At 44.7% G+C, this 15381-nt stretch overlaps 1 long non-coding RNA gene across 1 annotated transcript; it reads left to right on the forward strand.

Moving 5' to 3' along the window:
- The first annotated feature begins 765 nt into the window (after window positions 1-765).
- LOC115659960 lies at window positions 766-6875 on the forward strand. The gene is made up of 3 exons (XR_004002678.1): window positions 766-776; window positions 5829-5835; window positions 6802-6875. It is a non-coding gene; the product is annotated as an uncharacterized LOC115659960 (long non-coding RNA).
- The last annotated feature ends 8506 nt before the right edge of the window (window positions 6876-15381 follow it).

Raw genomic sequence — 15381 nt, forward strand, 5'->3', positions numbered from 1 at the left:
AGGATCAATCCCCAGACATATTTTTACCCCAGTTCCCTAAATGGCCCCCTCAAGGATTGAGCTTACAACCCTGGGTTTAGCAGGCCAATGCTCAAACCACTGAGCTATCCCTCCCCCCCTCAGGCATTTGGCTCAGGCATTCCACGGGTGTGGAGGAGGAACCCCTCAACGCTGCAATGGCAGCAGCTACCGATCAAACACATGGAGGTACCAGTGTCAGTATGGTCACAATGGAAAGCGAAAGTTAACATTCAGAACTCCCTCCCCTTGCTCCCCTAAGACATGCCTATTGACACTTCTGCTTAGGATTGCTTGTGCGGGGCTCCACTCACAGCACCAGCCAGGGGAAGTGTCGCCCACCAGGGCGAGGGAAATGAGGAGGGAATTGCTCGGTTGCATGATTCTAGTAACAAAGAGCAATGGCACTAAATACTGGCACTGTTTCCCACAGGCGGTGGTGGTTTAACTGATATCCTGCTCCTGAGGGTAACAAAGGCACAGAGAGCAGCTGCTGCTGGCTCCCCAAAGCTGCCTGGGCCAGGATGCTGCTAGCCTGTGTACTGCAACGGTGCCTGCTGAAGTTATTGTTGACTGTTGTGGGAAAGTGTCTATTGCGGAGGAAGCAATAAAGGCTGCCATCCCTAGAAACCTCTGGCAAGAGTCTCTCCCTGAAAGTTTCATCAAGGTCGCTCAGGAGGACACAAGGGACATTCCTGTGCACATAACCACACTGCTGCACATGGCCCTGCTTGCCTAACACTAAAGGGGAGTGACAAGTAGGTAACAACCCTACCTCCCTTTGTTGTACCACTACCTCTTATACTATGAGTAAACTAAGGAAAAGTCGATAGCTGTGTCCTGTTAAGTTGGGAGCTCCATCAGTACATCGCTGTAATGGGAAATACAATTACACACTTACCCAAGGCTCCTTCCCCTGCATCAGGCTCATTCATGCTTGATATGCTGGCCTATGGCTCGGGCTCCTCGGCAGTATCCATGGTGGTGTTCAGGGTGGTGGTGGGGTCTCTACCAAGGATGGTGCACAGTGCTTTGTAAAAGCAGCAGGTCTGTTGCTTAGCACCAGATCAACTGCTGGCCTCCCTGGCCTTCTGGTGTGTCTGACACATGACACTGCTGCTGGTCCCTGTCATACTCTTTGTTCTGTGTGCCCCATGCAATCTGCTCCTAGATGTCCACGTTTCTATGGCTGGTCCATAGCTGTGCTTGCACAGCCTCTTCTCCTCACAGGTTCAGAGATCAAGTATCTCTGTCAACTCCAAGCAGGAGCACATCTGGGGCACATTAAAGGGACCTCAGGAGGTCATCTAGTCCAACCCCCTGCTCAAAGCAGGACCAATCCTCAACTAAATCATCCCAGCCAGGGCTTTGTCAAGCTGGGCCTTAAAAACCTCTAAGGAAGGAGCTTCCACCACCTCCCTAAGTAACCCATTCCAGAGCTTCACCACTCTCCTAGTGAAAAAGTTTTTCTTAATATTCAACCTAAACCTCCCCCACTGCAACTTGGGCTGTTCTGTCAGCCTAAGGCAGATTACATCATGCTAACTTTGTAGTGTACACTAGCCCAAGCATATCAGTTGTAGATAGATCAGCCTTTCCACAGAAGTAGTGATGCAGCTTTAACTGTGGTGGTGCTGCTGCTGCATTGGCATGCAGGAGGTCCAGGATCCCAACCCCTTGCTCACTCCAACAGACCATAGTGCCTCTGATACACACTTGGAACTTTCAGTCTGGATTCTTCCCATTTTCTTTTGCCCTACTCTTCCTACAGGTACCTCCAAACCAGTCATCCGGTGCTGTCCAGGGGAATGACTAGCTAAGGTGCACAAAGTGCGAGGATGTCCATCCTTCAGACTTGTTGACATGGTGAACTCCGTGCTACAGCTCATTTTCACATGCTCATGGCTTGCAGTGATTCCTCTAAGCCAGTACAGTATTCTCCAGACCACCATAGCATCAGGGAAAAGCAGTAGATATAAATTCAGTTGTCATTTCTGAAAGTCAAAGGCCTCTGTCTAAGCATCTCCATCATATTCTAAAAAGCTTTTGTTTCTATTGTCATTTACAATAGCCTCTCAGACATTAGAAGCTGAAATCTGTTTTCTTGTCAGTCTGTGTTGCTCCACTGCATACATACAGACTGGTCTGTATTGTCAGATCACTCAGATCCTGACATTAATTAGTTTCCTAATATTAATTAAACAGATTTTAAGCCGAGACCCCTTCTCAAATACACAGCAAAATCCTAATTTTCTCAAGTGTGGGGGCCTACTGTAAAAATGGTTTGCATGTACAAGTACTGCATCATGAGCACACTGAGTAATTGTACATGCAAACTAAGTAATCATTTGCATGCATGATTACCCAGTCTTTGCATACAAAGTTGCAGTAATATATCATGCAAATTAGGCATACAAATCAGGCTTTTAAAAAGGTATGGACTTTCATTTCTGATATATATTTATTTACAGAGCTAGATCATATCTGAAGCCTGGCTCTATAAAATTTCATTTCACTGCTACAGTCATACAGTAAATCCCCACATGTCTTTATTGCAGAGTTAAATATCCTTTCACTGGGAGGAAAGGGACATTGGCTTGGGTTCTTTAGGTGGAGGATGTAGGAGTTTCTTGTTTGGGAATCTGCATGCAAAAGTTAGAGATTGAACATTTCTGAGTTATGCTTTCTGAAGTCTGCTGACTCTGGCAGGGCTGTACGTAGGGTACCTGCCCAGTTCACGATGAGGAGCCCTTTGAAGCAATTGGGTGACTATCGGTACAAAGTGTGCTGCAGCACAAGCCAGGTATCCAGGACATATTAACTTGGTATGAAACAGTGGCCAATGAAAAGCAAGGGCACAGAAACCAGTCTGGGCCTGCTTCTCGTTTACAGCCAAGTTGGGTACGTCTGCACAGCATTTTGGAGTGAGCCTCCCAGCCCAGGTCAACACTCAGTCCAGCAGGTCTTGTGCAACTGCTCTGAAAATAGCTCTGTAGAAAGCACTTTTAAGCTGTGGTTCAGGCTTTGACGAATAAGGAGAGGTAGGGGCTTCAGAGCAGTGTCTATCAGGGCAGTCTCTAGCGTTTTTGCCGCCCCAAGCAGCAAATAAAAAAGCCGCGATTGTTGGCACTTCGGAGGCAGCTCTACCGCCACCGCTTCATTCTTTGGCAGAAATTCGGCAGCAAGCTTTTCCCTCTGAGAAGGACTGAGGGACTGCCGCCGAAGAGCCGGATGTGCCGCCCCTTTCTGTTGGCCGCCCCAAGCACCTGCTTGCTGCGCTGGTGCCTGGAGCTATTTTTAGAGCACTAATGTCAAGCTCCTTAGCAGGGCCGTCCTTAGGATTTATGGGGCCCTAGGCAGTATTATTAAACTGGTGCCCCTGTGCCGGATGGCAGCCCAAGCTCACAGCCTGGTGGGGGAGGGGGAGGAGGGACTTGACAGCAAAGGATAATGAGATGCCCAGCCTGCCTCATGGTGGCGGAGAGTCACAGTTCCCCACAGAGACTTCCATGCACTCTCCCTCATGCAGAATGGACATGAAGAAAGTACCTAATTAAAAGCACTAAAATTTGGGAATAAAAAATGTCAGTCACAGGTTTTTTGATATGCCCTGAAGTTTGTCAGAGATTTATTTGCAAAAACTTCATAGTAAGGGTGAGTCAGCTGTCCTGCTGAATACAACATTACATATAATGGAATACATGATGCAGCTCTTCTGTTTTACATTTTCTTCATCAGTATTTCTAAGTTGAATTTATATTTTAAATGTACTCAAATCTTAAGCCAACATTCCAGATTACTACATATTTAACTCATTGAAACAAAGATATTCTTTTAAATTAATTAGAGAGGTTTAGTGTGTTCATAACATTGTTCATTGCTTTTAGAAAAAGGGAACAGTAATTTACTTTGTGTGATCTCCATAACAAGAGACATGGTTAGAAATTTCACCAACTTTAAAAAAATATGTTTCCAAAGATTTTAGGTATAACAAGGATTTTGTCTTACTAAGGTACTGATTTTGCTGGAGGGTTTTTTTAAAACTAGTTTGTCGGACAGTCAGAAGTAAAGAAAGAGAACTCTTTGTCCAGCTATCTGGAAGGGAAGGACTGTTGTCCCTTTAAGGGCTCTCTTCAGTGGGGAGTGGTGGTGAAGGGATGGATAGAAAGGACAGGAAGACTTGGAAGCACTTTTTTTTTAACTATAGTAATTAAAATGTGTATTTTAGATAAGGGAGGTCTTTTGAAGGATTTATTTAAAAAACTATGTCTGAAGATCCACACATTTAAGGCTAAAGATGATTGTGCATCTAAAACTCTATGCAAGCATTTTTTAGAAATGTGATTTTATAATCTTCACCAGCTCACTAATGAAATATTTTTAAAGCAAACTTTAAACTAAGGTCCTGTAGACTGACATGTTCTGTGTAAATATTACATTAATGCACAACTGTTTTTGTCAGTAAAGTCAGAAACTGACAGTATAAAAATTTATTTGGGCATAAGCTTTCGGGGACATCTGATGAAATGGGTTCTAGTCCACAAAAGCTTATGCCCAAATAATTTGTTAGTCTTTGAGGTGACACAAGGACTCGTCCTTGTTTTTGCTGATACAGACTAACAGGACTATCACTCTGAAACCTGTCAGTATATACCTGGAGGTTGGCAAATGCCTGTTAAATGGCTTTATTACCCCTTGAATGTCTCTTTAACAGTTTCAGTGTTGTGCTAATAGGTCTGGCAGGCTGGAGGTTTTTTCACTTTTAACTACTAGATTCCCTCCCAAGGAAGACTCACCAGGCTAGAGCAGCCATCTGTGGGAGCCTGCAGGAAGGGTCAGAACAGGGATAGGAAAACAAGCGGTGGAAACCAGTGGTGCCCCAAATTTTCAGGTGCCCTACACAGCTGCCTATGTTGCCTATGCCTAAGGACGGCCCTGCTCCCTAGCCCCTGTGTGTTGACCTGGATTGCGGGGGTATCTCTCCAAAATGCTGTGTAAAGACCCTTTGTGCTGCCAGAGTGGGGTAAAAGGGCCACAATGTAAATCAGAATAAGGCCCTTGATCTGGACAGGCTGAGAATAAGATTACAGAGACAATGGATGGTCCCATTCAGTGTGAACTCACCAACAAACTGCTCTCCACTGGAGCTGGGCAAAACTCTCCAGCTAACTCTTCTTTTTGGTGAAAAAATGCAGATTTAGCTACCTTGAAACCTTTCGCAAATCTGTGTCAGTTTCACCAAAACGTTCATTTAGGGGGACAAAAAAAAACCCCAAACAAAGACATTTTGAAAACAATCAAAATATTTCCTTCTGACATGAAACATTTCAATTTTTCAGTTTGAAATGATGTTTTGTGTCAAAATGCTGTTTTGATTTTATTTTTTAAAAATCTAAAAACATTCAAACGTGGCTGAAATTGAAATGAAACATTTTGATCTTGTAGAAGAGAAACTGCCAGTGACTGGGACCTGGGTGGTCAACTCATTCCTAGTGGCTGGAGCAATCGTCCAGTCTAGTGCTTACAGCAGGTGTCGGGAGCCAGGAGTTGGAGCCCAATGTCAGAGCCTGAGGCAGAGGCCAGGTGCAGAACCAAAGGTCAGAGCCGGCGTCAAGAGCCAGAACTGGGTTGTCTGGAATGAGGCAAGGCCAGGACACGGCTGGGTACAAATAAGTGCAGGTGCTATCACAGCTGTGGGCAAATGCTTTGAACAGCTGCTGAACTGCTGCTGCTGGGCTTAACAGCCAGTCTGCTGCCTCTTCCAGCCAATCAGGTGATGTGGCCAGTTAGGCCCAGTGTTGCCAACTTAGTGACTTTGTCACTAGATTTAGTGACTTTTTGGTTTCCTTCACGAGAAATAAGTGTCAAAGTGACCAGTGACAAATCTAGCAACTTTCACTGCCAATGACAGTGACGTTCAGGGAAATAAGTCACCAATATCTATGGTCACTAAATCAGTCACAAGCAGCTCAATAATGTTAATAAAATCCATTCCATGATCTTCTTACCATTGCTATTCTGTTGCACACCTAGTCAATGTCATTACATCTCATTGAGCGTGTCCTTGGAAGGAATCGCATTCCAGGGCTTCTTAGGCTGAGATCCGTATAATCTGCAGGCAAGGAAAAGAAGTTTGTGGAGGCTAATTAGATACTTTGCTAAAGGCAGATGCACTTTGGAGAGAGCAGCACATTAGCCAGGGCTTGTTTCTACCCAGATTTGTTCTTTCTCGCTGCACCCTGTGAGGCAGGGAAAGATGGCTAATGAAGTGGGCTGAGTGGGGAAGGCAGGTTAGCCAGCAAGGAGAACTGCATGGATGGAAGATGGGGTGGGGTGAGACTGGGCCATGTGTCCCATTGGGGCTGGGGGAACCATGCCTCCAGGGGTGAAGCCCGTACTACAGGATCAAAGGTGGTGCTATCTTGCTTTCAGTTGCCCTTTACTCCTTCCCCTGGCTTGGCCTGGGGTTAGCTGCCCTGCTGCTTCCAGAAATGAAACCCCAGAAGCAGGGGGAAGGGGTCCAGCAAGCAGATTTGTGTTTCTAAAGCTGCTTCCTTAGCTCTCTGCAGTGCCAAACTCAGGTCAGGTAAATGCCCTCTTTTCCCCTGGGTCTGGCCTCTCCCTTTCATTAGTCTGTCGGCTCAAATCCAGGCTGGCAAGAAAGGGAGGCTCGGCTGCAAGGTACAGAGTGACCTTCCCAATGAGCAGAAGTCTTCAGTTTCCTTCCCAATGAGCAGAGGGCGCCCTCTTGATGATGACAGTGTACTGGTGTAGTTGCTGCAGGTGTGCAACAGAATGTAGTAAGACGAGCATGGAATTAATTGTATTAACACCATTGAGCTGCTTGTGAATGATTTTGTGACTGCTCGCCTCTGTGTGTGTGTGTGTGTGAGTATGAGTACATGTGTGTGTGTATAATTCTCTGGAACTTTTATTCGGTGACATTTTTTACTCCTTTTGAGTGCGTAAACAGCTACATCTAGCGACTTTTCAGGGTTTGTCTGTTGCAAGCCCCACTTCCAGACTGAGACCCAAAACAATTTTCTTTTCCATTTTTGGTTCACCAAAATTTTCATTTTCTATTCAGCCGGAAACCATTTTTTAAAATGTTTTCAAAATTGCCAATGAACCAAAAGATCCATGATTCCCACAACCCTGCTACTAACTTGCACACCTGCAGCTGGCCTCACTGCTGCCTTGACATATTCCTGAATCAACTTTATTCCCCTTCCCTCTTCAGCCTAGCTGGGGGCTTTCCAAAACCAACTTCAGATGAGTGTTACGACCACAGCAGTCTCAGGAGCATCGTCCCTAATGCCCTGAGATGTAATTAAACAGTCAGTTCACGTGGCAGGCTTAACCCGCTGGCCAAACTGCTAATTCTGCTTTGGCCAGTGCTATGCCAACCATCATCCAGAAAGATGCAGCAACTGCTAATCATGGCATGAAAAACATATGATGAGTGGCATGTCACATCCGTGCACACTTTGCCCATTGTGTCAAGAAAACAGAAATGCTTGTCAAAATACCAGCTCAAGCAGGAGCTTTTGGCTTCTGGGAGCATAAAAGAGGCATATTGGCAAGCATAGCATTAGAAAGGCAGATGTCCTCTCCACCCACTAGAATTTTATTGGCAATTGAGTTAACATCCTCTTTGCATATGAAAGCAATGGAGAGGCAGTGCTGCAGTCTTGCTGGCAGGAAACTTGGCTGCAGAATCAGTGATACATTTGACAAGGAAGCAATATGTTAGTAACAGCCCTTGGTCCATGTTATTGGGGCCAGATTGCTATGGCACTTTCCACCCCATGTGGAGGCATCATGTACAAAGTGCTAGACACCATGTCATTCTCTTTCTCCATTTTTCTCTGATCCCGTCTCTAATAGAACAGAGGCCTGATTCTCCTCTCCTCTACAGTATGAAGCCACTGATTGCACTGCAGTCATTCCACTCCTGATTTGCACTGGTGCATGTGACAGAAAAACCAGACCCCAACAGTTAAGCCCTGTCAGAGGGCGTCCAGCCCATTATAGAGAGAGAGGTCTCAGCCAACTCTGCTCCCCAGAGGGGTAAATTAAGGGTCATGTGATTCAATCAGGCCTTAAGTGAGAGGCTTGGCTAGAGAAGAGAGAAAATTCACCAAAGGCCTGGGGAAAGAAGCTGAGAGCAGTATGGTTCCTGCAGGGACCCTGAGAAACCGGGGTGGGGGGCGGCAGGAAAGCAGCAGAGGGAGTTGGACACGGCAGGCAGAGACCTGTACTAGGAGTTCCAGGTAAGAGGGAGCCTAATAGTTTTGAACCCAGGCCCCAAGAAGGGGTGTTATTGGATGAAAAGTATTTGCAGATTATTTCCATTCATCTGAGGAGGGGAAAAGGAGGCAGGGCGCCACAGAGCTATGAGGGTTGCTCAGGGTGCAGCTGACCCGTTTACAAACACCCAAACTGACACACAATATTTTACGTTAATATGAATTACTTTTAATGGAGAGTCATGCATCAAACTGGACATTCTATTACAGTGCTAAATACTTCTGTATTTTCCCTCTGAGAACTTACCTTCCCAAGAACACCCCTTTTAATAGACTGACAAAGGATCTCCAGCAACTGAACTCTTACAGTGGAATTTCTATCCCATTCCCAGTCTTAGTTGTTATTCTGAGTTGTTGGAGCTCAAGGTATTAGGGCATATCCTCCCCTAGACTCGCCAACTCTCTAGGCTTGTCCTGGAGTCTCCAGATTAATCTTCAATTAAAGGTTATGTCACGTGATGAAACCTCCAGGAATACATCCAACTAAAACTGGCAACCCTATCCGCACCGCCCTGCTGTTCAGACTACAGGGAACTAAAAGGTCCCTAGTTTGCTTCTATGTAGTCCTCTTCCACCAGGAATACCTTGATCTGAGCTAGGAACTCTTAAATTCACACCTACAGACAGCACAGCGCTTTGGCGCACGTTGGTATTCACACCCTGTTGTCCAAGCTGCAGGGCAGGGCAAACATAGTCTTAGTTTTATTTTTCCTTTCTTCTTGATTGTGGGTAAAAATTTCAAAAGGGCTGGAGGGCTACTTCTGGCAGCTTAAGTTGCAGAGAGATGCCTAGTGAGATTTTCAAATGCACCCAAGCTGGTTAGGTCCCCAACTCTCATGGGAGCTGAAAACAATTGCAGTTAGGTGCCCAACCTGCTTAGACACTCTTGGAATTTCACTAGAGGCCTATCAGCATCTTTATGCACCTAAACACCTTTGCAAATGTGGCCCTAGGTCCCATCAGACTTATGGTCCAAAAACCCTAAAACATAGTCTGTGGACTTTTTTGTGTAGTTATAACTGTCAACTAAGGGTGTGATTTCTTTAACTGAAATAGTTATACCAGTACAAGCCCTAGTGTGAACGCAGTTATGCTGGTATAAAGGTGCCACAGGCCATGTCTACACTACCACTGATGTCAGCAAACCTTACGTTGCTCAGGGGTTCAAAAAACACCCCTCAGCAACATATGTTTCACCAGCATAAGTGTTAGTGTACACAGAGCTTCTCCCACCAACATAGCTCCAGCTGCTCGTTTAGGTAGTTTTATCATGTCGATGGAGAGCTCTCTCCCATTGGCATAGAGTGATCTTACAGCGGCACAGCTCCATTAGTACAACTGTGCCACTGTAAGCTCGTTATTGTAGACATAACCTTAGAGCAGTGGTCTCCAAAGTGGGGTGCGTGCACCCCAAGGGGTGCGCATGACAATCCATCAGGAGGCGCTGCCAGAGGGGGAAAAAAAAGGGCAGCTGGGGGAGCACCGCCCCAAGATTGGCCGGAATGCCATCCCTTATCGTCTGCGCCCCAGGCACGTGCTTCCTACGCTGGTGGCTGGAGCAGACCCTGTGAGGTATCCTGATGGCGGAGTGGGAGTTCCGCAACGCAGAAGGGTTGACAGTGGCGCCCTCACTCGTTCGTTCGTTTTCAGCGTATTGCGATGTATTGCAGTTTACGTGTGCCTGGTTAAGTGGATTTATGGATCATATTATCTAGTTTTAACTAAACTACCCCTCACAAAATGGACAAGTGGCTTAAAAAGATTCCTGCAAAGAAACCGCGGATTGAAGATAATACTAATACTGCGAGCACAAGCAAACAACAAGAAAATGGCAGAGCTGACAGCTCTTCATCAGCCACTTTACAAGGTAAAAACAATGACGATCTAATCAGATCTGACAAGAAGTTGGCCAAAAAAATTCAAAATTATCAAGAAGATTATTTGAAATGTGGATTTACATCCATTATCATTAACGATGAACCTCGCCCTAAGTGTATATTGTGCCTTGAGATATTAGCAAATGATAGTATGAAACCATCACGATTAGCAAGACATTTAAAAACTAAGCATCCAGAACATGAAGACAAACCTCTACAGTTTTTTCAGCCATGTTTAAAGTCATGCAATACTCAGTCCAGTACTTTACAAAATTTCACTAAACTTAATGATAAATGTTTAGAAGCCTCTTTTGAGGTTTCTTATTTAGCGGCGAAAGACAAAAAGCCACATACCATTGGGAAAACCCTTGTTTTTCCTGCCACGGTAAAAATGGAAGAAATAATACATGGAAAACAATAAGGCAACAAACTAAAATGCATTCCTTTGTCAGCAAATACTGTTGGAAGACGCATCGAAAACATTGCTGAAGATTTGAAGAAACAAGGATTAGAACGAATTACGCAGTGTGGGAGGTTTGCTCTACAGTTGGATGAAAGTACAGATGTTTCTAACATGTCTCAGCTTATGGTATTTGCTAGATTCTGTTTCAATAATGAAATACATGAAGAACTACTTTTTTTGTGAGCCACTAAAGGAAAGATGTACCAAAGAAGATATATTCTCAACAGTAAATGACTTCTTTAATAAAAACAATGTTTTATGGAAAAACTGTGTAAGTGTAACCACTAATGGAGTGGCTGCTTTGACTGGAATAAAGAAAGGAGTCTGGGGTAAGGTTACAGAGATAGCACCACACGTGAAATTCATTCACTGCATCATTCATAGGCAAGCTATTGCAGCAAAGAAGTTGGAGCCAGAAGTGCCAAAAGTGCTACAGGATGTCATCGATGTGGTTTATTTTATAAAAACGAGACCTTTAAATAGTAGAATCTTTACAATACTTTGTAATGAGATGGGGAGTGACATGAAAATCTTTTGTACCACACAGAGGTTCACTGGTTATCTCGTGGCAAAGTGCTTAAAAGAGTTGTCAAACTTAAAGATGAGTTACGCATTTTTCTTTTACAAAAAGACAAGTGTTCCAAATTTGCTGACCTTTTCTGTAACGACAAGTGGCTGTCAGTAGTATGCTACTTAGCAGATATTTTCAAAAAAACAAACACACTTAATCTGTCCCTTCAAGGTAAAGGTGATGTTTTAACAGTGAGTGAGAAAGTAACTGCTTTTCGAAAGAAACTCGTGGTATGGAGAGAGTATTTTGAAAACGGATGTTTGGAAATGTTTCCATCGTTATGTGATTTTGCTGCCGAAAATGATGTAAGTGTGTCTCCTATAGAAACTCTCATATCTGCACACTTAAAAAACTTTGGAAACAGAATTTTCTAACCTGTTTAAAAATCTTCCAAACCAAGAGTTTCAGTGGGTTTTTGAACCCATTTGTTAAAAATATAAAAATGCAACACCTTCCTATTAGTTTGCAAGAACAACTGATTGACATCAGGGAACATGGAAATTTACAAGCCGAATTTCAACAAAAACCTTTGCATAATTGGTGGATGGGACTGAAAAATGAGTATCATGATTTAGTAACAGCAGCCAACAATGCACTTCTTACATTTGGATCTACGTATCTTTGTGAGGCATCTTCTTTAGCTATGACAGCCATTAAAACCAAGATGCGAAATAAACTGAACTTAGAACCAGACCTTCGAAGCACTGTATCACAAAGTGTTAAACCAAGATTTTCAAAAATAATGAAGCATATTCAATCACATTGCTCTCACTAAAAAATATAGAGCAAAAAGGTTTTTTTGTACCATTAAATAAAACAAAAAATTATTTAAAAAATATTGTTTATTTCATTCTTTTTTTAATTTCTATTTTGGTGTATGTTTTATAATGTACATAATATATTAGTACAGTAGTACACATATATAATTTATACATAAATAAATATACATATATTGGGGGTGCATGCTCAAAAAATTTTACTGATAGGGGTGCACGGTCAAAAAAATTTGCAGACCACTGCCTTAGAGAGTCTAAAGTGCCTTTATATCAATATATCTATATCCACATTGGGGGGGGTAACACATTAACTACACTGGTATAGTTAAAGGGGGACAACTTGTATGTGTAGACAAGCCCTTAGTTTCTTTTGAAACTGGGATTTAAGTTCCTAAGTCATGTAGGTGATTTAGAAAATGTTAAACCCAGCATCTCAAAAGAAACAGCCCCAGAGTCTGCTCCAGCGCTGACTCCTCTCCACAGGGTTAACCTTGGACCTGATTGATGAAGTGTGATCAGCAACTCCAGAGAGACCATGATCTGGACGTTATGGTTTATCAGGTCATGAAGATACCCAGAAGAACCACTTTGCTTATGTAAATAGGTATGGTTGCATTCCTGGCTTGGAGCAGTTAGAACACAGGGAGCTGATTTGAATTTGTTACCATCAGTTTCAATGTGCTGACCAAACTCCAACCCTCCCCCATTGATCTATTCCATGATCCAGGCAGGACTCAGACAGCCACTGTGCAGTCACACTGTGCACCACAAGCTCAGCGTCTCTAGCTGCAGGGTGGAGAGTGAGGGGGCTAGAGACCCTGTGTAGGATCAACACCCTTGATAGTGTCCCCTTTGCATTGGCTACACTTATCTCTTACCTACTGCAAGGGACACTGCATCTGCCACCCACTCCTCTTATATTGCCACTCCTTATATTGCCAGTGAGATCCACCCATGTGGCACAGGCTAGTTGGCCCTTTAAAGGAAGTCAGGTCCAATGCTGGGAACACCCCACTATCCGCCAGGGCCAAGAACACACCAGCCCATTCGAGCAAGACACAGAAATGGACGTTCCATCTCTATCTGAGCAAGTTAAAAACAGGAAGACCTGCAACATGCGTCTTTCTAAGAAATCTGCACCTGGTGTCACTCGGCTCATCTCCATTTCAGTCAATGGCAGCCAGACCCCCAGCATGTGCCGTCTGGCCAGCGTTCTGCTGATGTCAACGGCTCAGAGCCCAGCTACTGTAAGTTGATGTAGCGCTGTGACACCACTTGGCACCAGCTGAGGATCAGGCCCATTGTCACACTGAAATTAGCGGCAATGCTTGCCCGGCCAGGTCAGGGTGGCAGGGGCTGGCCCAGCTGGTAAAAGTCAGGATCAGCTTCAGCTGTGAAGCAGCAATTACAGTACTTCCTCTTTCCCCCACCTCATCCTCCCCCCACTGATCCTGATTGGTGGCTTAATTGCAATTCTTGGGCACAGCTCAGAAAGGGTCAGTAAGGCCTTCAAAGTGAGAGAGCTCAGCTGGGAAAGGCCATCTAGGAGACTCCTAAAAATCAGGATTGTCTGTGTGACACGGTAGAGTAATGTGCCCCATACTGTGCAGAAGGACAGAAGTTTAACCACAAGGCAGAACTTGGTTTAGGGGAAGCTAATAATTACCTTCCGACTGTTCTCTCAAGCAGTCACAGGGAGTTTCAGCACATGCTTCGATCTCCTGCATCCTGATACGTCCCTCCCTATGTAACTATCATGTAGCTCCCTTGGAAGTGAACGTCATTCTGAGATGAACCCCTGTTCCTGTGTAATTCCAAACAGATCCATGTAGTTACCTCTGCAGTTGGAGTCTAGCACACTATGGATTTCTGAGCTGGCAAGGCAGTACCCTGAATTGCTTTCCTGCTGCACTTGTGTAATTACATGGAATTGGGGCCAGGAGCAGTAATAGTCTGTAACCTAAGCTGCTATCTCACTTGTTATATCTTGACAATCACCTTTGCCATAGAACAGAGCCCAGAGTTCCCCAATGGAAATATTTCCCATCACATTTCTAATTAGTGTGCAAAGCATGCCAAGGGACTGCTCTAGGGGTGGGCAAGTGGGGTCCATATTGCTCAGCCATGTTTTGGTTTGGGGTGTTCTGTTTCCTCTGCTCTAGTTTATATATTTTTACTTGGCCGCTCCAATGAGTGGAGGGGTGAAAACATTTTCCACCATGGCTGCAAAATGCTTTGGACTACTTCTGAGCATGCCCCATACCCTACGTCACCATGTGCTTGACCAAGCCCCTGCTCTCACTCTCTTCTCTGCTTAGACTGACAAAAAAGCTGCTCAGGGCATTGCATTCTCTGGTCGTTCTAGAGCTTCTAATTTTCAGTTTTAACCGATAAACACCAATAAAAGCCCACCAATACAAAAAAAATGAAATAAATAATCCCCAAAAATCAGAAGCCCTGGTTATCTCAATTTCTTCCCACATGGAACTGAACTAAGATACCACAGGAGACAGACAGATATCTAGGTGGGGGGTCAGTTCACACAGATCACCATGTGCTACCAGCATTTAATCACTACCAGTCTGAGCCTTCCTAGAACTGGTGCCCCAGAAAGATAAGGCTGTAGCCAGACATCTGGGCCCCCGAATGGACTGAGAACAGCTCATCCCAAGTTTCTGGTTTTCCTTGAAAGGTTCTTTGGGCCAGAGAGAGATTTGCATCCTGGCAACGGGGTCAAATGTGGCCCTTTGAGATTTATAACAGTAGCCCTGTTGTATGGCATGCAACCTCATGGGCAGACGCTCAGCTAGGGTGAATCCAGGCAGCTACCTCTGAGTCCGTGGAGCTACACAGATTTACACCAGCTGAGGTTCTGGCCATCCCCTCACACTGAAGCTTTGTGGGTACAGACAAAAGCGTGCTCTCTCGATGCCAGTGGGCATCGCTGGGAACACTGCTCCATGTTCACGTCTTGTCCTACCTTGGTATGCATTGTTGCCGTGCATTCTTACACAGCTGTCACATGCTGTGCGTGCATATTTGAACGGTAGATGATGTGATTACAGCGCAGTGGGTGGATGTTATAATTTGGAATGACATGAAGTGCCTCACTCGAGGGGTTAATTTAGTTCAGACGCCATTTCCTGGCTGTGACAGCTTTCAATGTTCACCTTTGATTGAGCACTGGCTGATTGTCTCCATAGCACCTAACCGTTGCTGCCATTCTATTTGTGATATCACTGCCCTCTGGTCAGAGTCCTCTGCTTGCCAGAGGGCATAGTTGGCTTCACCTTTGCTAGGGGAATAACCCACTGAAAAACTAACTTGGGTTTGGAATTCCGTAGGCGAACTTGGACAATCCTACAGC

This window comes from Gopherus evgoodei, chromosome 11 (assembly GCF_007399415.2).
Source record: "Gopherus evgoodei ecotype Sinaloan lineage chromosome 11, rGopEvg1_v1.p, whole genome shotgun sequence".
NCBI lineage: Eukaryota > Metazoa > Chordata > Testudines > Testudinidae > Gopherus > Gopherus evgoodei.